The following is a 16,088-nucleotide window of genomic DNA, read 5'->3' on the forward strand; positions in this document are numbered from 1 at the left end:
TAGAGATGGGGTCTCGCTCTTGCTCAGGCTGGTCTCGAACTCCTGAGCTCAAACAATCTGCCCGCCTCGGCCTCCCAGAGTGCTAGGATTACAGGCCTGAGCCACCACGCCCAGCCTCAACTTTTATTTTTATAGACTTTATTTTTTAGAGCAGTTTAGGTTCACAGCAAAATTGCGTGCAAGATACAGAGGTTTCTTACATATTCTCTTCCCCCATGCATGCATAACCTCCCCATTACCAACATCCCCCACCAGGGTGGTACCTTTGTTACAACTGATGAACCTACACTGACACATCATTATTACTTAGAAACCATAGCTTACATTAGGGTTCACTCCTGATGTTGTACATTCTATGGTTTTGAACAAATGTATAACAACATGTATCCACTACTATAGTATCATACAGGGTAATTTCACTGCTCTAAAAATCTTCCGTGTTCCACCTACTCATCCTTCCCTCCCCTAACCCTGGGCACCACCATTCTTTTTATCATCTCCATAAGTTTTGCCTTTTCCAGAATGTCAGATAGTTGGAACCATACAGTATGTAGCCTTTTCATACTGACTTTTTTCACTTAGTAATATACATTTAAGTTTCCTCCATGTCTTTTTATGGCTTGATGGCTCATTTCTTTTTGTCATTGAATAATATTTCATTGCCTGGATGTACCACAAGTTATCCACTCACATACAGACTCACATATTGGTTGTTTCCAAGTTTTGGCAATTATGAATAATTTGTTTGTTTTTAAGAGACAGGGTATTACTCTGCTAGAGTGCAGTGGCCCAATCATAGCTCACCATAACCTCGAATTCCTGGGCTCAAGCGATCCCCCGCCTCAGTCTCCCCAGTAGCTGGGACTACAGGTGCACACCACTGTGCCTGACTAGTTTTCTCTTATTTTTATTTTTTGTCAAGAGAGAGTCTCGCTGTGTTGCCCAGGCTGGTATTGAACTCCTGGGCTCGAGCCATCCTCCTGCCTCAGCCTTCCATGTAGCTGAGACTACAGACACACGCTACCACGCCTGGCAAACTTTTCTCACTCTTGCTCAGGTTAGTCTTGAACTCCTGGCCCCAAACAATCCTCCCACCTTCGCCTCCCAAAGGGCTAGGATTACAGCCACGACCCACTGCGCACGGCCTTCACATCAACTTTAGAATCAGTTTGTCAATATCCACAAAATAACTTGCTGGGATTTTGATTCAGATTGCATTGAAATCTGTAGATGGATTTGGGGAAAAATGGTATCTTAATAATATTGACTCCTCTCATCCATGAATACAGTATCTCTTCCCATTTATGTACATCTCCTATAATTTCTCAGAAATATTTTGTAATTTTAGGTGTGCAGGTCTTCTGCATCTTTTGGTAGATCTATCCCTAAATAATCTCATGTTTGGTGATACTACTGTCAATGGTGTTGTTTTTTAGATTTCAATTAATGATTGATTGTTGCTAGTACAAATTGAATATCCCTTACCTGAAATGCTTGGGACCAGGAGCACTTTGGATCTCAATTTTTGGGGGATTTTGGAATATTTCCATATACGTAATGAGCTATCTTGGGAATGGGACCCAAGTCTAAACACAAAAAAATTCACTTATGTTTCATATACATTTGTTTTATAACATAGCCTGAAGATAATTTTATGTAGTATTTTAAATAATTTTTGCATGAAACAAAGTTTTGACTATAACCTGTCACATGAGGTCAGGTGTGGAATTTTCCGCTTGTGACATCATGTTGGTATTCAATAAATTTCAGATCTTAGAGTTTTTGGATTTTGGATTTTCAGATTAGGGATACTCAACCTGTATATAGAAATACAATTTTTAAATTCTGGTATTACATCCTGCAATCCTGCTAAAGTAACTTAGTTCTATCGGATTTTTTGTAGATTCCAGTAGATTCTCTACATACATAGATCACATCATCTGTGAGCACAGTTCTACTTTTTTCTCTCCAATGTGGGTGCCTTTTACTTCTTGTTCTGGTCTGACTGTACTGCTAGAACCTCCAGTACAATGTTAAATGGAAGTGGTAAGAGCAGACACCTTTGCCTTGTTCCTGATTTTAGGAGAAATATGTTCAGTATTTCACCATTAACTAAGATACTAGCTGTAGTTTTTTCTTTGATGCCCTTTATCAGATTGAGTAAATTTGCTGGAGTAACTATGAGGAATGGATATTGTATTTAATCTAATGCTTTTTCTGTATCTACTGAGATAATCATATAGTTTTTATTTTTAGTTTATTAAAATGGTAAATTACATTATTATAAATTAATATGGTGAATTAACTGATTTTGAAATGTTAAATCAACCTTACATTCCTAGGATAAACCTCAATTGGTTATGATGCATTATCCTTTTACTATTATTGCTGGATTCAATTTGATAAAATTTTGTTAAGTTTTGCATCTGTGTTTAGGAGGAATATTGGTCTATAATTATCTTTTCTTGTAATGTCTGCTTTAGGTAACAGAATAATAATGTCTTCATAGAATGAGTTGGGAAGTATTCTCTCTTCTTTAATTTTCTGGAAGAGTTCATGTAGAATTTAGTATTATTTTTTCCTTAAATGTTTGTAAGAACTTCCCAGTGAAGCCATTACAATATTAATGTTTTCTTTGTGGGAAGGTGACAATATGATAGGGTGGGTGGAACATGATTTCATGCTATTATTAACAAGATTCTAGCTTTTTCTTTTGAGACGGGGTCTCACTTTATCACCCAGGCTAGCGTGCAGTGGCCTGACCATAGCTCACTGTAACCTTGAATTCCTGGACTCAAGCAATCCTCCTGCCTCAGCCTCCTAAGTAGCTGGGACTACAGGTGTGCACCACCATGCCCGTTAATTTTTATTTTTTGTCACGACAGAGTCTCGCTACGTTGCCCAGGCTGGTTTCAAACTCCTGGCTTGAAGTGATCCTCCTGCCTCAGCCTCCCAAAGTGCTGGGATTACAGGTATGAGCCACTGCACCTGTGGGTGTTCATCATATTATTAAAAATAATTAAGTCAAGAAAAGCATCCATGCACGATGAGCATGTGTCATGAACCAAGGGTTGTGAATAATCTATTTTTATGTGCCTGAGATAAAAATAATAAATAGCTTGAGCCCTGTTCTCTTTCCTGAACCATTATATCATTTGGTTACCTATTAAATATTTCTTCTTGTGTAACCAACAAAACCTACCCTGCATTCTCATAGCTTCTCAAACCTTACAGTTATTTCTGATTCATTCTTCTTCTATATCTTCTAGATTTAATGGAGTGTCAAGATTTATGAATGTTTCTTTCAAACTTTCTCTTACTTCATCATTTCCATGCTTCTATATAATATTATATAAGCTTTCATCACCTCACACTTGGATTACCACAATTTGGTAATCAGACCTAAATCCAAATTCCAGATCTGTTGCTTCCTAGTGAGGGATAGACAACATATGTGAAAAATCCTAGAATAACACCTAACATTAGTAGGTATCAATAATTTTGATTAATTTTATTACTCTTGGTCTCTCTCATTAGAATTTACTCAATTCAGTAAAAACTTACATTTCCCTGCCATTGAGCATATATAACATATTACTTGCATAATTCTTTTTTTCAGACAAGGTCTTGCTCTGTTGCCCAGGCTTAGGGTGCAGTGGCGTCATCATAGTTCACTGCAACTCAAACTCCTAGGTTCGTGTGATCTTCCAGCCTCAGCCTCCCAAATAGCTGGGACTACAGATGTGTGCTACCACGCCTGGATGATTTTTCTATTTTTTGTAGAGAAAGGGGTCTCATTATGTTGCTCAGGTTGATCTTGAACTCCTGGCCTCAAGCAATCCTCCTGCCTGGCCTCCCAAAATGCTAGGATTATGGGCATGAGTCGCCATGCCTGGTCTTACGTAGTTTTTAAAAGAGTAATACCAAAGGATATGAGAAAAATTTGAGCAACCTCACATAGGAGTGTAGGGACTGACAATTTTAGCTAAATTAGCCAGAGGGAACTTCAAGAAGGCTCCCTTCACCCCGTGAAATGAAAGAAAATTGGCGGCTTGTTGACAGTGAAGAATTAGCCTGTCGAGAGTAGTCCTAGAAAATTAATGAATTAGCTAGCTCTATTCATTTAATTTTTTAAAATCCTCAAATTATATCTTGACTTACTTATAGATTTAGAATAAAATTAAGATTGATTTTTAAAATTTGCTATGAATAAAACCACTTAAAATAGTTTTTTAAAATGTCATTTCAGTATTCTGAGCTTTCATTTTGAAAGTCAGTGAAAATTTGAACAGAACTAGCCTTACCTTTTCAGGTTAAAATATAAGTAAATTTTCCTTTACTGGCAGTTTGCTCTGTTCTGCCTCTTGTTTTTTTCTTTCTTAGAGGAACGTTTAAGGAAAATGTTTTGCCTTTTGGGCATAAAACGTAGCAAAGTAAGTTCATTAGCTTTTTGCATTATAGAATTGCATTTTAAGGTACAGATTACAAACCAATAGGACTCACATCTCTTAAATATTTTTATGTTGGAGGAGAAAACTTTTAATACGTACAGGATTCCTTTATAGTTAATTAAAAAGAAGTGTGACACCGCCTTAGTAGAAACAATGGTGCATTTCAGATGCTAACTCAGTTGTCCATCTGTGCTAACCCAAGGATGAAGGTATGACTTTGACTCTGTTCAGCCTATTAACTTCACAGGAAAACTCCATTTCATAGCCACTGGTTGTATTGTGCTATTTAAACCCACTGTCTCACTGATACGTCCTTTGGTCACAATATAAATAAAATTAATGACGATGATAATCCAAGTTAACATTTATTGAGCCTTTACTGTGTGCCCGGTATTTAACAAGCACTATATCATTTATTCCCAACAACCCTTCAAAGTAAATACTTTTATTGTTTTAAGAGACCAGGTCTCACTCTGTCACCCAGGCTGGAGTGCAGTGGCATGATCATAGCTCACTACAGCCTCGATCTCTTGGGCTCAATCGATCCTCCTGCCTCCCGCTCTGGAGTAGCTGGGACTACAGGGAGAAGCCATCACACCCGGCTCTCAAGGTAAATACTGTTACCAAAACCCTCTCTCGAAAACATTTCCAAGCCCAACATATTAAAATTTTATAAAATATAAATATGATAATCATATCTTAGAGTTTATCTAATAGGATCTGAAGTCTTATGTAAATTCTAACAGATGGGAAAGTGAGACTTAGTAAAGTCAAGTAGTTTGCCCAAGACTACACAACAAATGAATGGTGGACATAGGATAAAAACAGGCAGTCTGACTACAGAGTCTGCATTCTTATCCATCATACCACACTGATAGAAGAAAGCAGCACAACTAGGAGGGGAAATACTAGTCAGCTTACACTGTTTTACCTACTGGTGCAGTCAACAGAACCTTTAACCTAACTATTTGAGACGGACTATACTGAGCAGTAGACATGTTGGAAGCCAAAAAGCCATGATTGATAGTATTCTCTACATTAAATGAATTTCTAATCTTTAGCCAGCAATTGGGAATAGAATATGGTATTGGGTAAGTGAAAAACAGGTATTTTTACCTCACATGACATGTGAGCAGCAGAATTTTTACTTAACCAAGCTTATTTCCTTTTTTTTTTTGAGACAGGATCTCACTCTGTCACCCAGGCTGGAGTACAGTGGCCTCATTATAGCTCACTGCAACCTCAAACTCCTGGGCTCAAGCAATCCTCCTGCCTCAGCTGGGACTACAGGTGCATGCCACCATGCCCGGCTAATTTTTTTATTTTTTATAGAGATAGGGTCTTGCTCTTGCTCAGTCTGGTCTTGAACTCCTGGCTTCAAGTAATCCTCCTGCCTCAACCTGTAAATGTTGGGCTTACAGGAATGAGCCACCATCAAGTGTATACGATGTATCCATAGCAACAAGGACATGCCAGGTAGAGAAGACACATACATATAATAATTGTTTGCTGAATAAGTAAGTTTTGCCAGCTTCAAGATGAAGGACTCTATGAACAGTTAAAGATTGTCTGGATATAATGCAGGACTATCATTATGATCATTGTTATGCAGGATATAATATAAATAGAACATACCATTTATTACACAAGTATTTATTAAGCATCTACTCTGCGCCAGGCACTCTGCTAAGCACTCAGAAATACATCGCTGAATGGACAGACACTATCTCTATTCTCATCTTGTTAACAGTCTCTTGGCAAAAACTCTCAGCAAAAGCCTAGGAACTGGATTTTTCAGTGGTCTAGTCTGATTTGCTATCTGCAAACACAGGTAATGCTATAACATCAACTATACCTGATAGAGAATTGAAAAGTAGTATACAAGATACCACAACTTCCAATTAGATGTTTAAGATCAATGACTTCCATTCTCAGTCCACATTTTGCACTTCTCTTACTCCCCGATATTCATCTGTACAGCTGGTAGACTCAATGCTCCCTTCCCAGATTGTAGGGGATCTGTTGCTGCCCAGTGCTTAGCTCGACTAAATTATAATTTAACATAAACCCCAAAAGCCATCATGAAAAGTTTTTCAATATGTAGGCAAAAACTGGTGAGTCTGAAAAAATTCCCTCTTCCCTTGATTCAACTTTTATTCTCTTAATAAACTGTCTATATTTTAAAATCTTCTGTAGAACATTTACATAAGGTTATTAAATGAGTCTTTTGGAAACATACTCTCAATTCCAAATATCACACATTAAATATGTATAGCTTTTTAGACATCAATCACACTTTAATGATGTGGTTTTTAAAAAATTCCAAAAATCTACTTAATCTTTGACTCATTTTATCATCTCCTCCCACTTACTTTCATGCTTACATATATTGGTCAATTTCACCTTCCAATCTATAAATATATGTGGAATTTGCTGCTTTATTTAGCAAAGAGGCCCCAGCTCCTCCTCCAATTTAATGTAATTATGCTTACCATAAATACTTGTTTCTATAATATATAGTTATATATTACATACTCCAGAGTTGGAGTATAGTGCATCATGGATCAGAATTAAAGTCCTTATCTGGGCTTGATGGGCCTTTTGGAGGCTCCCAAGACTCTCTGGTTTCCCTGTCTTCTCCCATTCCTTCGACCTTCCACCTAGACATACATATTCGGTAGCCTTTTTCCACCTCCAAGACCTTTCTTAAGTCACTTCTTTACCAATGAAGCATCTTCCCAAACTAATTATAATGGAAATGGTAATTTTCTCCACTTCACCCTAAACATGGCTGTTTTTTTCTCTTTCAGTCTCTGAGATCTCTAAACGGTCTTAGGTTTCTAGGTGTATCTGGCATAAACTTTTACAATTTTTATATTGTTAAACATCTCAGATATATCAGTCTAATCTATCTTCTTTATTTACCTTTTTGTTATGGAAAATTTCAGGCTTACAAAATTAAAAAGACTAACGTAATGAACCCCATACACCCATCACCAAGTTTCAACAATTAGCTTTTTGCACTGTCTTAAACAATACAAAGTCTGTTTCATTTATTTCAGCCTAACACACACAGCATAACACAACTTATAGATGCTTTAAATGATATTCCTGCTGCATCCACCCATCCTCGGCTCTGTGTAGTGCATCCTATCCCCTCAGAATTATGAACAGAATAACGGCCCATAACTCTTGCCTTTTATTTTCTTTTGGGAAGATTTTATTTTTTAGATTATTTTTTAAGTAATTTTTTTTTCTTTTTCTTTCTTTCTTTTTTTTTGGTCACTCAGGCTGGAGTGCAGTGGTGTGATCATACTCACTGCAGCCTTGAACTCCTGGCCTCAAGTGATCTTCATACCTCGGATTCTGAAAGCACGGGGAATATAACGGTGAGGAAGATTTTATTTTATTTTTGTTTTTGAGAGAGGGTCTTGCTCTGTTGCCTGGGCTAGAGTGCAGTGGCATCATCATAGTTCACTTCAACCTCAAACTCCTGGGCTCAAGCAATCCTCCTGCCTTAGCTTCCTGAGTAGCTGGGATTACAGGGGCGCACCACCACACTCGCCTAATTTTTCTATTTTTCATAGAGACAGGGTCTCGAACTCCTAGGCTCAAGTGATCCTCCTGCCTTGCCCTCCCAAAGTGCTAGGTTATAGGCATAAACCACTGCGTCTGGCCTTGAAAGACTTTGAAGTAACCACTCACTTAAAGAAAACTGGTTTAAGTTCTCATTTGAAGTCATTAATAAAGTAATAAAAACTTACATATATAAATACATGTGAGTTGTTTTTTTTTTTAAACTATCATTAAGCCAGGTGGGTGGCTCACACCCATAATCCTAGCACTCTGGGAGGCCAAAGGGGGAGGATCACTTGAGCGCAGGAGTTGGAGACCAGCCTGAGCAGGAGCTAGACCCCTGTCTCTACTAAAAATAGAAAGAATCAGCCAGGCATGGTGGCACGTGCCTGCTAGTCCCAGCTACTTGGGAGGCTGAGGCAGGAGGATCGCTTGAGCCCAGGAATTTGAGGTTGCTGTGAGCTAGGCTGATTCCACGGCACTCTAGCCCAACAGAGGCAACAGAGCGAGACTTTGTCTCAAAAACAAACAAACGAACGAAAAATCTATCATACATTAAAGGAAAGTTCTGGAGCCTCTAAAGTGAACAAAGGAGAAAGAGGAAAACTCACAATTGAATCCCTATTATGTGCCGTGTTTAGGTGGTTTGCATGTTATTTTATAAATTTAGAGCTAATGAATATGATAGAACTAAGAATAAATGGGAAAAGAAAAGAAATTAGCTAAAATGACATTTATTCATTCAAGAAACATTTATTGAAAATCTTTCTATAATGTGCTAGATACAACATAAGGTACTATATATATAATACACAATGATGAATAGGATAAAATATCTGTTCTCATTGAATTCATAGTCTAGATGGGATGCAAGATAATTACCAAAAAATATAATAAGGTTTATATGTTTAGTTTAGAAACGCTTTATTTAGGTAACATCTGAACATACATAAACACATTAAAAATAAGCTTAGCCAGGTGTCGTGGCCTTCATCTGTACTCCCAGCTACACAGGAGGCTGAGGCAGGAGGATCGCTTTATTCAAATCTAGCCTGAGCAACATAGTGAGACCCTGTCTCTAAAAAAAGAAATAAAAATAAGCTCTGTAATGTTAAAGAAAATGTTCCATTAAAAGATAGGCCATGGGCCAGGCGCGGTGGCTCACGCCTGTAATCCTAGCTCTCTGGGAGGCCGAGGCAGGCAGATTGTTTGAGCTCAGGAGTTCAAGACCAGCCTGAGCAAGAGCGAGACCTCGTCTCTACTAAAATTAGAAAGAAATTAATTGGACAACTAAAAATATATAGAAAAAATTAGCCGGGCATGGTGGCGCGTGCCTGTAATCCCAGCTACTCGGGAGGCTGAGGCAGGAGGATTGCTTGAGCCCAGGAGTGTGAGGTTGCTGTGAGCTAGGCTGACGCCACGGCATTCACTCTAGCCCGGGCAACACAGTGAGACTCTGTCTCAAAAAAAAAAAAAAAAAAGAATAGTGGAATCTTAGAGCTCATTTTCTAAGCACCTTAAAGATCACTTAGTCCAACAGTCCTACCCCTTCATTTATCGTATGCCTTATCCAAGGTTATAAGCTGTTCAGTAGCAGAACAAGGAACTAAACCCTAGGTTTCTTGACTTTTAGTTAACTACTCATTTCACTCTATAATTCTTAATTTTTACCTATTTTAAGTACATCAAACATTACATATATATAAACAATATGCCAAATAGTAATACCAATGGTGTCAAACTGGCATAGTAATTAAAGAGGTAGGTTTCAAGAAGTTTTTGACAATGACTTAATGGTCTGATAAAATAGTTTCAAGAATAAAATAATTCCCAGGTTGGATGTTAAGATATGAAGCTCAAGCTGTGAGAGAATATATAAGACTCTTAGCAGAATATAATATTAAGTACAACGGATTTTTCTCAAATATTTATGCTAATGCCTCTGTTCTAGAATTTTATTGGTCCTATGTTTAACCTCTAAATTTTCTAAATTTAATTACTTTTCCTTGACTTTTTCAGATATGCAATTAAAACAGCTCAAGAATAGCAAATAGGCTGGGGGCAGCCTGGCTAGTAGGCCAGGCACGGTAGCTCACGCCTGTAACCCTAGCATTCTGGGAGGCTGAGGCGGGAGGATCGCTTGAGCTCACGAATTTGAGACCAGCCTGAGCAAGAGCAAAACCCTGTCTCTACTAAAAATACAAAAAATTGGCCAGCCATGGTGGCGTGCACCTGTAGTCCTAGCTACTAGGAAGGCTGAGGCAGCAGGATTGATTGAGCCCAGGAGTTTGAGGTTGAAGTGAGCTATGGTGACGTCAATCAAGAAAACAATTTGAAATCGTAGCTTTCTATCATTTACAATGACTGTTTCACGGCGTTAATGTATTATTATCTCCTTTCCCAAGGAGAAGAGAATTGTCAAGACAGTGACAGCTTTTAATCTGCATTTCATTGAACTCAAGCAAATTCTTAGTCTCAAATGGAACACTCAACTATGTACTACAAGTGAGTGTTAAAACAACTCTTACAGTCTTTGTAACAAACAACAAAATTGTTTTGAGCTTCATAAACTATGAGCCTAAATTTTTATCATTTTTCCCTTGTATGAGAAACATAAACTTAAGTATAATATAACTTTATTACATTTAATTAATGATGATTGCAACCTCATGCTTTAAAAATTATACTATAAAACCTGTCATAAACCTCATCACAATTCAAAAATATGAGATTAGATCCTATTTTACGTATTTGAAGTAGTGATATTTTTCACTCCTACCAATACACAATTCTTCATTGAAAACCAAGAATCTTTCTTTCAACCTGCCTTGGTATTCTTCTATAATAATTATATATAACACTTTGCCTTTATATTACAGTATATAACTTTTCAAAGTACACTCACCACACTATGAGACCCTGAAAGGTATTCCTTTCTGTATCCCTTGCTCTATTCTCCTCTGTATTTTTATTTGTTTCATACAACACCTAGGACATAGTACAAGCTTGATTCCTATTGGAGCTAGTGAATGAATGACAGAGAAAACAGGAAAACTGTCTGATCTAAAATCAGCCCAAAGACTCATGGTTGATATCTACAAAAGGAGGGCCGATGGCATAGATGCACTAACTAAATAAAATAATAATAGAAAATAAAATGAGGTGGGCTTATGCTAAACTAAATATCATGAACAACCAGAAACTGAGGATTTCAGGAAGTTGCTTCCCAACAAAATGGATGGATGTGGTAATCATCGGAAGAGTCTGGGCCTCCTCACCCTCTCTGCAAGTGGAAGGTGGACTTTCACTGAAGGACACAGCTGGGAATAGGAAGACCCAGGCCTCTGGCTCCAAACAAGTCAGTGGGGCAAGGAGGTAGAATAACAGTAATTAATTCCTCTCTATGGCCAAGCTCTAAGGGTCACAGAACGTCTCCTAAACACTTCGTGAATGGAGAGGAAGTAGAATTATTCATATTTAAGAGATCCTAGGAAAGAATTCTTTACCAGAAATATCTCCCCTATGCTTCCTAAAATACCACCAGTGAAAATATTTGATTTGTTTTGGTTAGCAATACACGATCCCTTCAGCTCTAATTGACACTAACAATTAATGTCAATGAATGCTAACCTCTTCCTTCCACTCCCATGATCACATTAAGACATTGTAATCAAAATACATCCATATTTAAAATCCAGGTTCCCAACACTAAGTCTGGTAGACTTTCCATCATATCATATACTATATGTACTTGTCCTAATATTTAGATCAGGGGACTGCATACTCACATGTCTAGGGTCAGGTAATATAAATGTAACGTAAGGTAATACTGTGTCATGCAATTGACAGGTAATGTAAATGAGGTGACTAGTTGTAATAATAAAACAATAGGGAATCCTGGAGACCACTATCACAGGGAGTGTGTGGCCTGTGGGGCAGCCACTACTTAATTCCAGAGCATTGTTGCTAGGCAAAAACATGGACCCAATTTTGTTCAGATCTTCCGGTTTTTCAAGAGAAAATGTAAGTGCGTATTTTAATGTAAAATGTATCAATTTTCAAACATGTCTGTGGCTAGAAGTATCATTTTGATTGTGAATTTGTGGCCCAGATCTAAAGGAACAGACAGCACTGAGAAAACGGAAAGGGGTAAAGGGAGGCCTGTTCACCAACCTCGAAACCCAGCCTAAGGGGCCCTAATCTGCTTGTCTTCTAATCTGAGAGCAAAAAGGAAAAGATATCAAGAAGGAAAAAAGGGGGAAGGAAAAAACCACCTGTTGATCACTTACTAGAGGGCAGACACCGCATCAGATGCTTTCACATATGTTGTTTCATTGAGATATGACAATGCAAGAAAAAGAATTTTATGCATGGGAAAAAGACTAGAGGGGAATACATCAAAATACTAACAATAGGAGCGTCATTATGAAAGCCGCTTTTGCCATTCTCCATAATTTTTAGCCATAAATATAATATGGTTGAATTAAGTTTATAATACAAATTACAACTAAAATTTAAGGTGTATTTCTTGGCACAAATCCACCCATGCTAGAGTGTAGAAAGTATACTACCATAAATTAAGCCAAATTATATATTTAATATTTAAGTGTATGTAATATTTATGCAATTATAAAACCAGAAGAAAGAGAACACAGCAGAAACTACACAGGTGATGTGGACCACAGATGAACTAAAGAAGAACAGAAATGTGTGAAATTGTTAAGACTGTTGTAAGTCATTTTCTCTGTAAATTATGAAACTACCAAGACTTTTTGTGTGTATGTGGCCTACAGAGTTATAAAATACAATAAAAAAGTCCTCTCTTCTGTAAAAACTAAATTTTAGATATTTGCCCCTCTGTTACATAGTTTTCCACATTCATTTCATTGTTTTATTTTAGGCACATAAAAATCTCATAGTTTTATTTAAATAGTATTCCTTTTTTTGAGTTTAGAGTGTTTCAAAGATAACATGTAGATTTTATTCTTTTCATAAATGAAGTATGTCAATATAGGCCGCTTGGGTTCTAAACAATCTAAATCCCCAATTAATCTCTTCCAAATATACGTATATAGTTTTCATTCTGTTAATAAATGAAACCCTAACCTAAATACTTCAAGTGAAATTTCAGGGGAAAAATACTGTTCAAAAACCTAGATAATGCATTCCTTTGTTGATGCTAAATATAGTCATCTCAAGATGACATACATTTTGACAATGATCAGCCTTACATGTCAAATTTTCAAAAATAGCACAGATTCCATTTTAAGGTGAGCAGGAAAAATTGCTATTCACATTTCAATTTTAAATGGATTTAAAACTGCAAATCTTCCATTAAAACTGGATTATATCAATAACTGTAATGAGGAAAACTGAATTTAAAAGAATTTAGTCGTAGGTTTTGCTTAGGGACCTTTAAGGGAGATAAAACACAGACTTGCACACATTTTTCTTTAAATTATTCCTCAGAAACATCAGTGAAAAAATAAAGTGCCATCAAAAATAGGGGGTAATAGCTACAAGGAAGAAAAATCTTAACTAGCTACACTGAATAATCAGTTCATTATACTAAATTTATACTAAATATACCTCTCCCCAATAAACCTTTCTCACATTTGATTAATTATACATTTTTCTTCCCTTACCAATACCCCAAAGCTCAAAAGAATTCCAGAAACGTGTATTTTGAATTTTCTTATGCAGCAATGTAACCTGTAACAGAATAATATTAAACGGGAAAATTACGTGGCCCACTCAGTAACGTGTGACTAAGATGGTATAAATACTTAAGTTTTTAAGTATTTAATCACACTACCCAAGACATAGTTATGTTGTGACGCCCAGGCCAATGGGCTCATGTTACATGAATTCATTAACAAAATTTAGCCGATGAATGATGTTCCCATTGCTTTGGTCAGGGAACTAATTTCTTTCTTCTTATGGCTTACTTCTTTTCTCTACCTGCCTCTTTACCAAGGACGGACATTTTGTTAGGACATATGCTTATGCTATTTTTACCTTGTTATCTATTTCTCTCCCTACTCTCTTTGTTAACGTTATGGCCTTTAGTAAATATAAAATGAGTATCTCAAAGTCATTGCAATAACCAACTAACGTCTCAACTTAGTTATTTTCGTTACAAATGCCAGCAATAATACATTTTTAGCATTTGTAGAGCGTTTCACAGTTTGCAAACAGTTGGAATGGCTTGGCGTTTTCGAAAGCATGTAGACAAGGCGTTCTCAAGAAGCGACTGCATTCTTCGCTCCAACTTCCAGCTCTAGTTGCTCAAGCACCAGCATCCCACCTCGGGCAGAATCGCGGAAAAAACAGTGTGGAGACAGGGGTTGGGAGGTGGGGTAGATGGCAGGCTGTTAAACCATATTTCACTCCCCGTCCTCGTCCACAGGGGCCGATCAGGAACGGTATCTTACGAACAACAGGCACTGCCGGCGAGACGGAGACCGTGACGGAGGCACGTGGTGGGGGACGACACTGAACTTGCCCGCTCGGACCCCAAGGGTACAGAGAAGGGACCGACACCCACTCGTCTCACAGAGGGCTCTTCCCCTACAGCAGAGAAAGCACTCAAAACTCAGCCGACCAGGCGCAGGGCAGCAAGGCAAGGACATCGCAACCGGGAGCCGAAGGCCAGTTAACGCGGAGAGGCAGCGAGGCAGACCCCGGCCCGCACCGCCCGGCCCGCAGGACGCGGCTCCGGGCCCGGTTCGCGCAGGCCGGCACCGGCGCGCAGCCACAGCTGGACGGAGCCCGGCGCGCTCCGGTGCGGCGGCGCAGCCCGGCCAGGAGCCGGGGCCCCAGCGCCTCCCAGCAGCCGCCGCCGCCGCCGCCCCTCCGGAGGTCCCGGCACCTCCGTCTCCACTGGCCCGTCCCACGTTCCCCGAACTCCCCTTACCCGCCGGGAGCCGGTGACAAGCGAAGGTCCTTTCTCCGGGAGAGAATGGGCGCGTCCGCCAGCTGGGTGTGGGTAGGGGTCCGGGCGCTCCGCTCGCTGCCACTTCTGCTCCAGCCGCCGGGAGCCTTCTGGCTGCCGCCGCCGCCGCCGTCGTCTCCAGCAGCAAGTTTCCATAAAAGTCCTGGTGCGCAGCCTGTTCCCGCATTCCAGGCGGGCCCAGCGCCGGCTGCAGCTGTTCCAAAACACAAGGCCAGTTTCCCCAACCCCCACCTCCGCCGTATCGCCCGGAGAGGGGTGGAGAGTCGGGGAGAAAAGCAGGGGAGGGGGAACAGTGGCTGCCAACTTTCCTGCAGAACTTGCCTGTCGCCCGGCCCCAAGTGCCTGAGCCGACCCTCTAACCTTGGGCCGTGGGCCCGCCTCCACCTCGACAAGGCCCGGGGAAGGGAGGCTGCCTCCCCTGACGGAAAGGAGTGATGCGGGAATGAGCTTCTTTACCAGGCTCGGGCAGGCTCCCCCTACCCACAACCCGTTTGCCCTGGGGCCCACCTCTCTCAGCTACTCTACCCGTCCTTGTTTCCAAGCAAGAAGCCAAGCCACTATGTTATCTTCACCCAAAATATTGACCTTTGGCCAACTTTCCCTATATTAGCCAGAGTGTGGGGCAGCAATCCGGAACACTTCATCTTTTGCGCCCCTTTTCTTGGCTCTGGTTTTTTGGTGTGTGCGGTATTTTTCTTTTTTTTTCTTTTATAGCCACTAGACCACCAGGGATTGGCTCTGGTCTTTAAATCCAAAGAAATTGGTTTAAAAGAAAAAAGTTGAAGGCAGAAGCGGAGGAAAAGGAATAAAAGAATGTATGTTTGTGTGTGTGTGTGTGTGTGTGTGTGTGTGTGTGTGTGTGTGTATGAAAATCGTCAACCTGGAGCAATGGCTCACGCCTGTAATCCTAGCACTCTAGGAGGCAGAGGCAGGAGGTCAGGAGTTCAAGACCAGCTTGAGCAACAGCGAGACCCTGTCTCTACTAAAAATAGAAAAAAAAATTAGCTGGGCAACTAAAAATAGAAAAAAATTAGCTGGGCATGGTGGTACAAACCTGTAGTCCCAGCTACTTGGGAGGCTGAGGCAGAAGGATTGCTTGAGCCCAG

This window comes from Propithecus coquereli, unplaced genomic scaffold (genome assembly GCF_000956105.1).
Source record: "Propithecus coquereli isolate 6110/MARCELLA unplaced genomic scaffold, Pcoq_1.0 Scaffold7, whole genome shotgun sequence".
NCBI lineage: Eukaryota > Metazoa > Chordata > Mammalia > Primates > Indriidae > Propithecus > Propithecus coquereli.